At 41.2% G+C, this 14987-nt stretch overlaps 1 long non-coding RNA gene across 1 annotated transcript; it reads right to left on the reverse strand.

The window, feature by feature from the left end:
* Positions 1 to 12983: 12983 nt before the first annotated feature.
* LOC136179192 (uncharacterized) lies at positions 12984 to 14460 on the reverse strand. Its single transcript, XR_010666395.1, has 3 exons — positions 14238 to 14460; positions 14032 to 14081; positions 12984 to 13675 (listed from the first exon to the last, which is right to left on the reverse strand). It is a non-coding gene; the product is annotated as an uncharacterized lncRNA (long non-coding RNA).
* Between the last annotated feature and the right edge of the window lie 527 nt (positions 14461 to 14987).

Raw genomic sequence — 14987 nt, forward strand, 5'->3', positions numbered from 1 at the left:
GAGTACCCTGAGTGTGTGCTGTGCACCTGTGTGTGTGGGTGTGTGTGTGTGTGATACCTATCCATCATGTGTCCTCGTGGATGTGGTTATCCATCATGTAATATGCTGTTAAGGAGAGAAAAATAATCCCCATTTTCTCCATCCTTCTGTCCCCCTGGGTCCTAAACACACACACACACACACACACACACACACACACACACACACACACACACACACACACACACACACACACACAGGTTTTCTCTCTCTCCTGTATCTGGCACAAACACTCTCTCCTTCACTTCTTTGCCTCCTAAAATGAATCATGGGACGTCAAATGATTCGCACCACCATCAGTCAACCTGCCTAACAACCCAAAGGAAGCGCAGGGTAGGAGGTCTCCTCTGTTTCACAAACACAAACACACACACACACACACACACACACACACACACACACACACACACACACACACAGATTATCCTCGTATACACTCACCCAAATACTGCATTTCCGTGCAGATGCCTGTTATTCTTCTGTATGTGTGAACATCAGGACTCATTACAGCCCGTTTACTCCTGAACATTTCTGGACATTTTCAAAGCAGCCTTTCGTCGCCACGTCCCTCGCAGCGAGACGTTATCTCTATCGACAAAACGTGATGCTGTTGTTGGGTGCTGTGTGTAGTCAGACACCTCTCACCTCTGACCTCTCGCTCTGGCATTGACAAGAGTGGCAGCGAACGACGGCACAGTGCTCGGAGTATGAGGGAATCGGGAATCAGTGGTAAAGTCTCTCAACCGGAAGGTCCAGGGTTTCGATCCCCAGTTACTGCAGAGACAACAATTTGCTCCCTCGTCTTTGTCAGCGTGAGTGTGTAGGTGTAAAAGCACTTAAAATATACAAGCTCCGCTCAAGTCCTTTTACCATTTTGTAAAGCGGACTCGACAAGGATTCCAGACCCATCAAAAATACATAAAACTTCCTGTAGGTTCATAGACTTCCATCCTACATCGATGAGAGGGATTCTCCTCTAAATGTCAAGGGACGTTCTGGTGTAACGGTGAAAAGAGTGACCATGTTAACTGACAACTTTCAGACAAATGCGATTCAAAATTGTCCTAACAAATCTCTCTTTGTTCAGTTTTAGTATCATCACAATGTCAAAATTACTTATTAGAGGTGTTTTAATGAAAGCTAAACAAAGATGCTCCCGTCCGACAACCAGCCTCACTCGGCTGACAGTCACCAGTTAACACGGTAACTCTTTTAACCATAACACCAGCACGGACTTTGCCTTTTGTAGTGATATAAATAGTGTCCTGTGTGCTGTTTGAGTATCACAAGTGCCTGACACTCACAGTTTATCTTAATATCTGACTTTGTCTTTGGCTGTCAGGTTATTCGACGGTGGCCGTTACTGTCCTGAGCGTTTTTTGCCCTCCAGCCCTCCGGACTGGTCACGTGACTGAAAGCTATGAATAAAGAGGCATTTCAAAGCCTGCAGAATATATGAAAGCATGTCTCAGATTGAACATTCCATCAACACCTCCATCAGTTTGTTTCTGCAGGAAGCACAACACTTCTAGCTTCAGGGGATCGTGGCGTCCTTGGTGCAACTTCGGCAAGCAGATCGTTTGTTATGTAACGTTAAAAAAGCTGTCATTTGATAACCTTCGGGCTCCATCAACTCTTGTTTGCCTCTACTAAATTAGAAATAAATTTGTCTCTCTTCATTCACGGCGGAACTTATGAGAACACTTGTCGCTGAGTTTGTGTATTTTTTTGATTCTCATTAACAAACACTCAGCGCTGCTTGTTTTTTCTTCAGTGTTATTCACCGCTTGCTGTTTAAACTCACCTTCCATCTTTACTTTGTCATGTTGCCTTTTCTTTTTCAACACAGACGACAGCTTCAACCTTGAACACCCACTCTCTCATTGATCCGCTCTCGGTCTTGATCCACCGCGCCGAGCGAGTTAAGAGAGATAAAACTTGTCTCTCTGTGTTTCATCGTCGTGACAACAAGGACAGAAATGTTAGAATGAATATTCAAAATATTTGGCATGGTTTGCATGCCCCCTTTCAAATCAAAAACACTCATAATTGTGTCAATGAAACATTCAACACAAAAGTTGAAAGTTGACTCATTAAAACAGTTTTCACTCCTTTAAGAGGGCTGTCAATAAACTCTTTCTTCAGTCTCTATTTGTCTTGTTTGTGCTTTCATTTCTATCGTTTGAATGGGACATGTCTTAAGATTTAAGAGTTAAGATTTACTATTATTCTGTAAAAATTCTGTTTTTACACTATGTAATCATGCTACGCACACATAGGCTGAATTATACACACATGCACATACAGGATCCAATGGACATGCACTAATGGAGAGATGTCAGAGTGACGGAGCCGCCACCCGGCAGGCGCTCCAGAGCTGGTGGTGGAGAGGGGGTTTGGTGCAAAGAAAGGAATGTTTTCTCCGTTTGTTTATGACCTCAGTGTGCGGCTGTTCCTTCAAGACGAATCAAACACACACAATCAAACTCCTCCTCAGACAAAGGTAGCGTCAGCCTGCAGTGCTACACGCTCCTCCAGTCAGCCTTGATGAGGCAAGGAATCACCGGAGCACAATACAAGTCGTGCTCATTGTCAATCTGGTCCTGATCCTGATGTGTGTGTGTGTGTGTGTGTGTGTGTGTGTGTTGGGTCCTCTTTGTATCTCACTACGTTTTTGGGTGTTACATTAAAAGCATAACTTGATTCTCCTGTGGGGAGTTTTTGTTAAGTTTTAAACTACAGACATTTTGAAATGGAGACCACCACCAATGAGACCACTGTGGCACCATGACCGAAAATCTCAAGTTTCTTCGTCGCTCCAGAAGTAAGACACTCTTGTTGCCGCGGCCATGTTTGTTTTGCTGATACATCACTTGGGTGAGGCCGCGTCTGAGCAGCTCGTCGGCAGCTGTCAGAAGCTGGTGTAAGGAGTACTCATGCCACGGCTCTCCAGGAAGCTAACTCTGGTTTCTTAAAATGTTCCTGAAGTCCGTCAGCGCCGTGCACTACAGAGCCGATCTTTCCCTTTTTAAAATAACTCAAAACTACTTTAAAATAACTTTAAAAGCTGCACAAAGTTCTGTGAATATGTTATATATTACCCAGAACTTTCCACCAGATACTTGTGCGTTGTATGTCCGCTCCGTGGACCCTCGTCTGTCAACACCCACCGGCTGCGTTCTCAGAGCGCAGCACGGAGCAGCACAGCCGGACAGCTGGAGTCCAGAGACCAAGGAGTTCCTGTGGTTTTACAGATTCACTCACGACAGCCCGAGATAATACGATGTATGTGGTTTAAAACTCTATAAAAACCTTATAAACACATAAACAAACACACAAACGGTCATTGTTCTGAACCTTCTAAACTCAGTGTTTTATTCTGAAAATGAACTGGATGTTTTAATGTTGTTTCAGTGTCTGACTTCCTGTCCCGCTCGAGCTCCATTATTTTTTTGTTTTGGGGAAAGTTTGTTGATCCAGTTCGTTCGTCTGTAAAGTGGAGTAACTCGGTAAAGTGACTGCAGTGTCTGAATGAGTAGAAACAGATCATCTGTTTTGTTAACAGATCCAGTTCAGAGCCTTTGAATTCTTCATGCTTTTGATTAAATGTGTGCTCTCTGAACTAGCGTGCTGAGACTCTGATTGGTCCAGACGTGTCTGAAGTCGTTCCTCAGAGGGATAAAAACTGACTCTGTGTGAGTGTGTGTGTGTGTGTGTGTGTGTGTGTGTGTGTGTGTGTGTGTGTGTGTGTGTGTGTGTGTGTGTGTGTGTGTGTGTGTGTGTGTGTGTGTGTGTGATGAGTAAAGAGGAGCAGAAACTCTCCACGCCTCATTAATAAACTGGCCTTAATTGCATGTGAACGTCCTCAGAGTAAAAAGATATTTTTGTGTCTCATTTCAAAGACAAATTACCAAACCTGTCATCAATAATCTGGCTGATGTGTGTGTGTGTGTGTGTGTGTTTGTGTGTGTGTATTTCTTCGTCCTGAATCTGTGATGATAAAAAGGCAGGGCCCGTCAGAGTGAGTGAATGTTTTAAATGTACGTGATGTTTAAGTCTAGCTCTGTAAGGACTGAATTAAAACTCAGCAGTAAAGCTCTCTGGGAAAAATGTATCTTGTTTTCATATTTGTTATTGTGGTTCGTCAGTTTTGGAGAAGCCTTGAAGCGTGGTAATTTTTCCAGATATTGAGGTCACTAAATGAAAGTTGAAATATTTCTCCAAAGTGAGGACAGTTTGGATAAGACATATATTAATTGTGCATTAATTGCAAATTCCGCCCCCAGGGGGCTCTCAATCAAAGCAATAACAGAAGATGACGTCAAGGTTGGCGGGGATTCATGGGAGTGATTCTCTCTGCAACTTCACCCCCCCCCCCCCCCCCCCCCCCCCCCACCACGATGAAGACAAACTCAGAGTTTACCGTGTTTCCATGGCAACGATAAACGTGTTGTGTATTTCATGGCAGTGTACATTTACACCTTTATTGTCACAACAAGCCTATATAAAACATGTAACTGGGATTTTAAAAATGTGTGTGTGAGTGTGTGTGTGTGAGTGAATACTTCCACTGAGAGCTTCTATATTAATGAGAAGCAGGGATCAGCAATTATTCAGAACCAAACCAGTGAAAAGAGTCATGCAATCCACTCTCTCTCACTCACCCACACACACACACACGCACACACACACGCACACACACACACACGGCTCCTTATTCTAATGTATTAACCACTACAACTACAAACCTTCAACTACCAGGTAGACTAGACCTGGTTGACCAAATCAGAGGCCTGACACAGGTCTGATGTCTTTATCAGAAGTAAACACAAACCAGGGACCAGATGTTCCAGATGTTCAAACGTCATTACATTGAATCAAATCTCAATTGGGTTGTTTAAAAGGGAAAAATCAGATTATGAAATTGGATGCGATCAGGTGATCCTATTGACAAACGTATATCCTTTCAAGTCCCATTAAGAGCTCTGGTAATCTGGATTTGATGATCTTTAACGTCTGTATCTGTCTCAGCTCGATCCTACCCAATTTTTTATTTGACAAACTCAGACAAAAGCAGGCTGGGTTATAAGATCCTGACGAGCAAAAAAAGTGAATTTCAAGATCCAGAATGTTCTAAACCAGATTCAAATGTTATGGTGCTGACTGTAGAGGTTGGAAAACTAATTTAAAAAAAATACTGAAGGGTGTTATGGACAGATTCCCATGGAACTATTTCTGCATTCAGGTGCTGCTCGGGTGGTCCAAGTTTCTGAGTTTTCAAGTTGTTCTCAGACTTCAGTGTGTTCAAGTGATTTCAGTTCGGAAAGGCGGAATGATGTACCAACAGCAAAAACCATCGTTGATGCAACGAAGAAGAACTGTGAAATGTCACTGTTAAAAGTATTTGAGCAAACAGTTGATGTGCAACACGTGAATTAATAAAAAAATGTGTTAACATTTACAAAACATATTTTGCCCCTCGTGATGACGATTCTGACGTCAAGTCGGGAAGTCGGGCACCTCATTCATTTTCGAGTTTCGACTTGAGCAGGTGTTCACGTGCATTTTACAACTCAGAAACTTGTTTTTTCTATATGTCCGACACCGCATAAATGCAGCATATGTCACAGATTTCCTTACTCATCAGAAGCTATTGGCTGCTGATGGCTGATGACTATCAGCTGGGCTGGGAGGCTTTAAAGGGAGGCTGGAGTTTCCCTGCTCAGTTGGTTGTGTGTCTCCAGAGAGTCGACACCATCAGTTGGCTTTTTGTGTTTTCTTTTTGAATTAAAATCTCAGACCAGGAGGCAGAGCTGCGGTCTTACACACTTCTCTGCGCCTCCCTTAGATCTGTCTCCCAGTCACTATAGCTGTAATTCTGAATCGAACTGTAGTTATACTATAGGTACTGTGTCTGTCCCCCGGCCCAGACACGTTTTTATAAGTCATCCAAACGGCGCAAATCGTCAAAATCTCATTAGAATCAAAACTACGAATACGATTTTGCAAAAAAATGAGAAAATTCACTGCAGACTTTTGAATATTAGATCCTTAGCATCCAAATCTCTTTTAGTGAATGATCTGATATCAGATCAGCATATTGATTTACTTTGTTTGACTGAAACCTGGCTGCGTCAAGATGAATATGTTAGTTTAAATGAATCCACTCCTCCAAGTCATTTTAGTACTCATATACCTCGAGACACCGGACGAGGTGGTGAGTAGCAGCTATTTTTAATTCTAGTCTTCTACTCTATTGGTTTCACCCAGGGTGTAAACAAACCTACTCATTGTTTTAACCACACCCTGGATCTTCTTTTAGCTTATAGCATTGAAATCCAAAATCTTCCTGTTTTCCTTGAAAATCCTCTTCTATCAGACCATTTCCTTATTACGTTCAACTTTGTCCAACCAAAATTATCTCTGCTTAATAAAAATGTGCTCTCTAGAACAAAGGCAATCCTTGATACCTTTTCAGCACTGTAGCCAGGCTGACAGAGAGTCATAGCTCCATTGAGCCTTGTATTCCTTTAGCCCTCAGCAGATTTCCTTAGATTTTTCAACAACAAAATTCTAGACATCAGAACCAAAATTGGTAACCTCCTGCCCTTACCTGGTGCAGATACGTCTGATACGGCAGAGACAGTTCCAGGACCAGATATTAGTCTAGACTGTTTTTCTCCAATCGACCTTTCAGAGCTAAATTCAATTATTTCTGCATTGAAACTGTCAACCTGTCCTTTAGACCCAATCCCAACCAAGCTGTTTAAGGAAGTCTTTCCCTTAGTTAGCAACTCTATATTAGATATGATCAATATGTCTTAACTGGCAGGCTATGTACCCCGGTCATTTAAAGTAGCGGTAATCAAACCTCTACTCAAAAAAAACCTACTCTAGATTCAGGAACTCTAAGCTAACTATAGGCCTATATTCAACCTTCCTTTTATCTCAAAGATCCTGGAGAAAGTGGTAGCTATTCAGCTGTGTGACTTTCTCCATGACAACAGTTTTTGTTTGAGGGAGTTTCAGTCAGGATTTAGAGTCCACCATAGCACTGAGACGGCACTAGTTAAAGTTACAAACAATCGACATTTAGCTTCAAACAGGGGACTTCTCTCTGTGCTCGTCTTGTTAGATCTTAGTGCTGCTTTTGACACCATTGACCATCAGATCCTATTACACAGACTAGAACATTTACTTGGAATTACAGGGACTGCTTTAAGTTGGTTTGAATCCTACTTATCAGATCGATCTCAGTTTGTACATGTTCATGATAAGTCCTCTATGCACACCAAAGTTAGCCATGAGTGCCACAAGGTTCAGTGCTTGGATCAATTCTCTTTACATTATATATGCTTCCTCTGGGAAATATTATGAGGAAACACTCCATACAGTTTCATTGTTATGCAGATGATACTCAGCTTTATGTATCAATGAAGCCCGATGGCACCAGTCAGTTATGTAAGCTAGAAACGTGCCTTAAGGACGTTAGGACCTGGATGACCAGAAATGTTTTGCTACTTAACTCAGACAAGACTGAAGTTATTGTGCTAAGCCCTAAAAACCTCAGACAGACTTTTTCTAGTGATTTGACTGTCCTTAATGACATCAGCCTGGCATCTAGCACCACTGTTAGGAATCTAGGAGTTCTATTTGATCAAGATATGTCCTTTAGCTCTCACATCAGGCAAATTTCAAGAACAGCCTATTTTTACCTTCGTAATATATCCAAGATCAGGAATATCCTGTTGCAAAATGATGCAGAAAAACTAGTTCATGCATTTGTTACCTCCAGATGGGATTATTGTAATTCTCTTTTGTCAGGGTGCTCTGGTAAGTCTCTAAAGACTCTTCAACTAGTCCAGAATGCTGCAGCTCGTGTACTGACCAGAACTAGGAAAAGGAACCACATTACTCCTGTGTTGGCTTCTCTGCACTGGCTCCCTATACAGTCTAGAATATAATTAAAGATCCTTCTTCTCACTTACAAAGCTCTAAATGGCCAGGCACCATCTTATCTTAAGGAGCTACTAGTGCCGTACTGCCCCTCGAGAACATTACGGTCCCAGAATGCAGGCCTGCTAGTGGTACCTACAGTCTCTAAGTGTACTAGGGAGGTAAAGCCTTCAGTTATCGGGCTCCTCTCCTCTGGAATCGTCTTCCAGCCGGGGTCTGGGAGGCAGACACAGTCTGTATTTTGAAGAATAGACTTAAAACTTTCTGCTGGTGTAGACCAGCTCCTAGTTATACTGCTATAGGCTTAGACTACTGGGGGAACTGACACCTTGAGCTCCTCTCTCTCTCTCTCTCGCTCTCTCTCTCTGTGCATATACAGTACATCATATTACTGCATGTATCTATCTGTAAATCTCAGTCACTAACCACCTACTTTCCTGGGAGCTCTTGAGCTCTCTTAGGCTCCTCGAGATCGTTGGTTGACGGCCTGCCAGAACATAACATGTTTCTGACATGCCGATCTTACACACCCGTCTTTTGTTTCCATCTTTGTCTCTTTACACATGTAGCTGACGTGCTCATTCAGAGGTCTTTACAATAAGTCCCCCGGGCTACATTCTCATAGAAAACAGGACACAAAGGAGCAAAGGCCATGAAGAACATATTCTCTGTATTTTAATCTGGGACTCGTCTGTAGGTGGATTTTCAGATAACGAGCGCTGGGAGAAAGGAGATAATATACAGTATGTTTCAATAATGTGAAGCCGCCTCGGTGTGTGAGGTCGTAAAGCGCCCCGCTGCAAAGAGGCGATACCTGAGGACAGAATGTGTGGGTGAATCTTCAGAAAACAAGACGGAGAATATAAAGTAAAGTAAACTCTGAGGTATGTTTAGACCTGCAGGTTACTAAATTGGATTGTGAATGTAATCAGAAAGAGAAAAAAGAAACTCTTTATGCACACCGAATAATTACTACAAAACAATTTCACCAGTTTATATTTTATAATTTTGTGCACGATCTTTTGCATTTAGAATTTCTGCCTCTAATTTATTTTTTTCTCACACTTTGAACCTTGACACCCTTTGTAATTCTTCCTCTCACTTTCAGTTCCTGATTTTTACAATTTTTTTTATCCATCTCTTTCTTTCACCTGTCTCCATCTGTCATACCTTTCAGTTTCCTTCCTGCTGTATCCCTAGCTTTCCAACAAATACACCTATCCACACACACACATTACACACAGTCCTCTAGCAGCCATCAGAGACTCCATTACAGCAGCACAGGAACCATCTGCAGGTCAGAATTGAATCCTGCTCAATTAGCATCTAGTTAGCATATGATTAGCATCTCATTAATGGAGCATTATGCAGGGTAAAGTGATCGCGAAACGAGTTTTGCTTCCCCGGCTGAGAGTAGAAACCTCTGTTCTGCTAATCGCTGCTGGCTCACCCTGCCAACTGTCAAGGAAAGTGTGTGTGTGTTGTGTGTGTGTGTGTGTGTGTGTGTGTGTGTGTGTGGTGTGTGTTTGTGTACAACTGAATAAACGACTGGCTGTAAATGTCTGGTAATGCATGCCTGTTGGCTAACTTTTGAAGTTGGGATTTTGCTTTCTCTCTCTCTCTCGTTAGTATTTGTGTGTGTCGACTGGTTTTACTCATGTTGTGGGGACAAAGATATTTTGCCAATTCACACTGTGGGGACCAACCTGTAGCTTGGTAACATACGAGTCTGCAAAACATTTATAAATACATTTTTAGGATGAAGACTAGTTGAAGGTTAGGGGGCTATGGTTAGAGTTAGGTTGAGATTATGCAAGTGTTGGTTAAAGGTATAACATGCAATTTACATTGGAAGTCCAGCAGATGTCGAGCTCTAGCACTAGTCTCTCAAACCAAAACAAAGTTGTCCCTTCAGCGCACTGCCTCACGTTTCCCCCACCTCTACTTAAGTGTGCGGACCAAGTACAACGGTTTCTACGACTGATCTCCATTCAGGTAAGTAGCCAATCTTTAAGTTTGGATTGGTTTAAAAATTGACTACATTACATTGACTGATGTCAATGTAAGGACCGAGGCCCTGTACATGAAATGACTCAAAGAAAGCTGAATCATTTTTCGTTTGCATTTTAAAAAAATGGTCTGTGTTCAAATAACATTTTAATAACAACCCAGGTGCACATAGATCAACAAACACACATGCCAGTCCAGTTGTTGCCATAAATGCATAGTAATCTCTGCTGATCAAAGTGACAGTGGCGTAAATCTTGGTAAATCTTAAATATTGGTCCCGAATCCCTCACCAAATCCACCTATAACTTCTCCCTCTCTATCGATGGCTCCATCATCCTCCCTCCCCCCGACATCTGTATCAAACCCTCTCCTACATATCAAATACATCACCAAAACAGCCTTTATCCAGCTCAGAAACTTCCACTTCAACTCTGTCCATCCCTCTCCTTTTCAGCTGCTGACACCTTGTCCATCACTTCCAGACTAGACTACTGCAACAGTCTGATCTATGGTTCAGTGTATCCACTTCAAACTCCTTATTATCACCTACAAAAACTCCACATACCCTCCATAATTTTGGAGTACTTCCTGTTTTTAGTGTGCATCTTTGCACATCTGTTTTTGTGTTTTATGTTTGCTGGACTCACAAGGACTCACATTAATTATCTGGAGGGCCTCACCTCTGTTTTTTTAATGCTGTTTCAGCTCATTACCGCCTCAGACTCACAGGTGACTCAATATATTTAGTGAACTTTACAGATGGGCAGTTTGCCCTTCACATATTCATACTTTATTTACAGTTTTTCTCTTTAATTAAAAACCTCCGTTATTGATCCACATTAGCTAAGGTCCAGTTTGGAAATCTGTGTACCTTAAGCCCCTTTAATTATCAGTGAAACCTGCTTCATTAAATGTATCTAAACGTTCAAACTGGCAGCTGACCAAACACAGCACAGATTTTTGTGTCAGCCGGATCCCCACAGGGTCAGCTGTGTCACCTGGTGGCTCTTAATTGTTCATCATGAGGGAAAGTTTGCAGGATGGCTGTTCAAATAAGTGCTCGGGTTTCGCTTTCAGTTTATTTTTCTCTAAATTATGTGTTTGGTATCCCAACTTTTTAATTGGCTAAGGACCACTGTGTTAAGTCTATGTTTATTATTTGGTTACTTTAGAAAAGGTAATCACATTTTAGGCTTAAACGATGACATTTAGTGTGTTTTAGGATTCAAAGTGGACACAGATGTTGTATCTCATGACTCTGCATAGATTAAAGCTTTTACAAAGCCAAGTAATCCTAGGGTAATTGCACCCAACAGCAATAATTTGATTCACAGACGATCCTACAAAAGTCACTTTACTTATGTCTGTTAAATATTCCAGGGTGACAAACAGAAGTAGGTTTTAATACGAGGCTAGGTTTAGCTGCATTTTCTTACATAAACTACAATTTGAAGGACCTGGAAGAACTGTAATTTAACAACATCGATCTGATATTGACCAAATTTGTAGGGCAATACATGAATTAAATATCAAAGGAAGAATGTGTGGCTTTTTGATCCAGTAGATGTTGCCCTTCAGCAACAGCATGAAACAAAAACAAACTGCTGTACGCAGTAGTACGCACCATAATTAAACACCATTAAGCCCAAGCGGTGGACAAAATTGTCCTTGGCTCAAACTGCAATCTCCTGTGGCCTGTATTGTTGTTAGCATGCTAATGTTAGCGCTCTTTAGTTAGCTCATTGCTTCACATTGCATGTAAATCAATACAGAATGACGTGATCTAAAAACTCTTACATGACATCCAAATAATCAGTGAGTATGTTCTTCTTCTTCTCTCTAGTCCTCCAGCTTTTATTCACAAAGGGAGGAGCCATATAAACCTGTTAGAAAATCTGCTGCCTCTCCAACCCAGTGGGCGCGCACTGTAGCTGTTCCCACTCAACGTTCTTGAAGCCAAAATACGCCGCTTAGGGGCGCTTCCATCTTGCGATTTTGACCTCATTTGGAGCCAGAGTCTGCGCAGTAGGGTCCGGGGGCAGGAGCCCTGGTAACACGCCCCGCCCACTTAGCGTACTGCCCTGATGACTTACGCAGTCCAGCTACGCCGAAAGCGTTCTGCCGGTCTACAATGAAGAAATGTGTAAGTACAACAAACCACCGTATTCAAAGTCTAATATTTAAACACAGTGTTTTAAAAAATCCTGCTATTTTGATCATTATTGAAAATACGTGGGCTGCTGGGTCCTCTGTTTCTGCCGAAATCGTTCTATATTTAAGCTAGGTTAGCACCACAGACCGTAGGCTACAGGTGGTAAGATATGTTGTATTTTGTTAGAAACTGATAGTCTGCAATGTGATTCATGTCTGCTTCTCTAATATATTTAAATGAACAGTAAATCAATTGTTTTTGCATCTTCATTTAGGCAAAGAAGAGATAAAAGCAGCTGGTCTGACATCTTCCACAGAGGTGAAGTGTAAGTTAAAATCATCTGTTAATTATATATCCTGTGATTTTTAAGAGGATTGTCAAAACAAGCTATTGTTAACAATACAGTCTTCAAAAATAAAAATCACACTGAGTCATACACCAGCTAAATGTTAAATAGAAAGGTGATGTTTTCTTTTCCATTTTACAGTCAACAGAACCTAAAAATGACTAATTTCAACCTTCATCTGTACACCTGTTACAGAGGTCAAGCTGGGGTCACATAGTTTGAAGGAACCTCCTCCTTTTTTCACCTGTGCTTGGACTAAGAGCTGTGCCCGATGCCCTGCTCATCCACTGTGGTAGAAATGACCTTACACCAGCAGCTCTCCCAGATGAAGAGTCCTCTCTGCCATCACCCAGAGGAGCTGATCGACGTCTGAAGAAGGTGGACAGAGTCTGGTGCTTTGTGACAGTGAATAGTGAGAAGGCTACCATAGTCATCCTCAGAGAAAACACAGAGATCCTGGTCAATATTTCATTTATTTTTCTTAACATGATGTTGCCCTGTGTTTGAAAGGCCAGATGCTGGAGGGTTGTGTTGGATTTGCTTTTCCATCATATTTTAACAGTCAAACAATCATCCAGGATCTCTATACTTTATTTGATTTTTGTTGGGATTTCTTTGTTAAATTATTTTTTATACTTTCTCCTATGTCCCAGCAGTTTGACCTGATGGTCTCCCTTACTTATTTTCCACATGGTTAATAAAGCCAGGGGTTGTTTATTGTTTTTATAAAATGTTTAAATAAACTTTTTAAAAATCTAATATGACTGTTTCTGATTAACTGGAGTACAACAAAGTGTTGGTCACAGTAAAATAATTTAGCAGTTAAGTTTATAGTTCACATTTGAAAAGGCCTTGAACTGACATTAATTTCTTCTTGACCAACAACAGCAAAGCTAACAGACGAGCTCAGCTTGTCACAGCCGGGCTCGTCTGAGATAATTGGCCTTCAAACTTATTTAATATTAAACATTTAAAGCCAATAAGCATAGCAAGATACGCATGAGATTCCATTTCAATTTATTCAATCACAGACTTGTCAAACAGTCTGGCATTTTGTGCTGCTGTTTTCAAGAGTTAATAATTGAAGAGGAGAAGTCCATCGAGAGAGGACAGGATACGTTCAGGGGACGAGTCCTCCATGTTGTTGATGGATCTGAATCTGAGAGCATCTTCTGTAATAAAGAAAAACAATCACAGAGTTAAATGTAAAGTATAATGAATTTTACTGTGATGTTTATGCCTCAGACCTGAAATCAGATCTGTCCTCAGGTTCTGCTAAACTTCAGGTTCTAAAGTTTGTTTTTATGACAGGAGAACTATTTATGAGGAAAAACAAAATATATAATAAGACATGGTGAATTCAATAATATGATCAGCTTTATGAATTTATGTTTTAAGACAAAAGTGTTCCTGCCACTTTCTATTTAAGATTATTTTAAACTGTCATCACATGGGCCAGCCTGATAAATTAAACTAATGTTAAACATTCTCATATAATCAGACAGCCAATTTGTGTGCAGAATCTCACCGGAGCTGGAATCAGAGTCTGGACTGCTGTTTCCTTTGAGCATTGATTTCCTTGAAGACAGAAAGAAGAACAATTTAAACATGAACTTCTTGCAGAACCATAGAGGCTGTTAAAATCTTCTGCTAGTCTTCCTTATAATTAAAAATTACTTTGATGCCGATAGCGGTTACAATAACACGGTCCAATCATATGAGAGATCATTTTACCTTTGAGTCCTATGTGAAGGCGTTCTCTTCAGAATCAGCACTGCAAAGACAAGATGATGGCGTCCACCTTCACAAGCTGCTGCTTCAGTCTGGCTGCATCATGGTCACCTACAGGAACACCACAGAAATGCAATCAAAGTACTTCACTTTATTTATCAGAGGATTTACTGTATGCAAAGTAAAACAAAATTAGCTGTTATTCCTCAAAAAGATTTGAGACTGCTTTGTTATTTGAGAGCACAGATTGTTTCTTTTCCCCTTCTCTCTGTTTGCCTGTACATGACCTTTTAGTGCTGTAAAAGATGCTACAGTAAATACTTGATCAGCTGTGTGGATGGTGTGACTGTCTGCTAAAGCTTTGTTAAAGTTGTCACGCACATACTCATATGCCTTTGGAAAGTAAAAGTACAGTGTGGTGGCAAACTGCTTATAAAATATAAAATAGTATTTTATTGGTGAGGTGCCCCAATCAAAGCGTCCTACAGAGTAGCAGCAGCTTTAGAGGGAGGAGACGAGAGCATTATGGAGAGGAGCGCACCAGAGGGGGCGAGCTAGGGGAGAGACGCGACCCGAGAAAAAGGAAATCCCCAGTTTAAAATATAATGTTGGTGAGAAGAGGGAAATAGGAAGACATAATTGTCAATGTTGAAATTCTTTTGAATACAGAGGCTGTGAATGTTCAGTTTTCTTTGGCTATTAAAAGGCAACAATAGCCTGTAGTTTAATCCTGGTGTTTCTCTTCCTTAACGA

Source organism: Labrus bergylta, chromosome 5 (genome assembly GCF_963930695.1).
Source record: "Labrus bergylta chromosome 5, fLabBer1.1, whole genome shotgun sequence".
Taxonomy (NCBI): domain Eukaryota; kingdom Metazoa; phylum Chordata; class Actinopteri; order Labriformes; family Labridae; genus Labrus; species Labrus bergylta.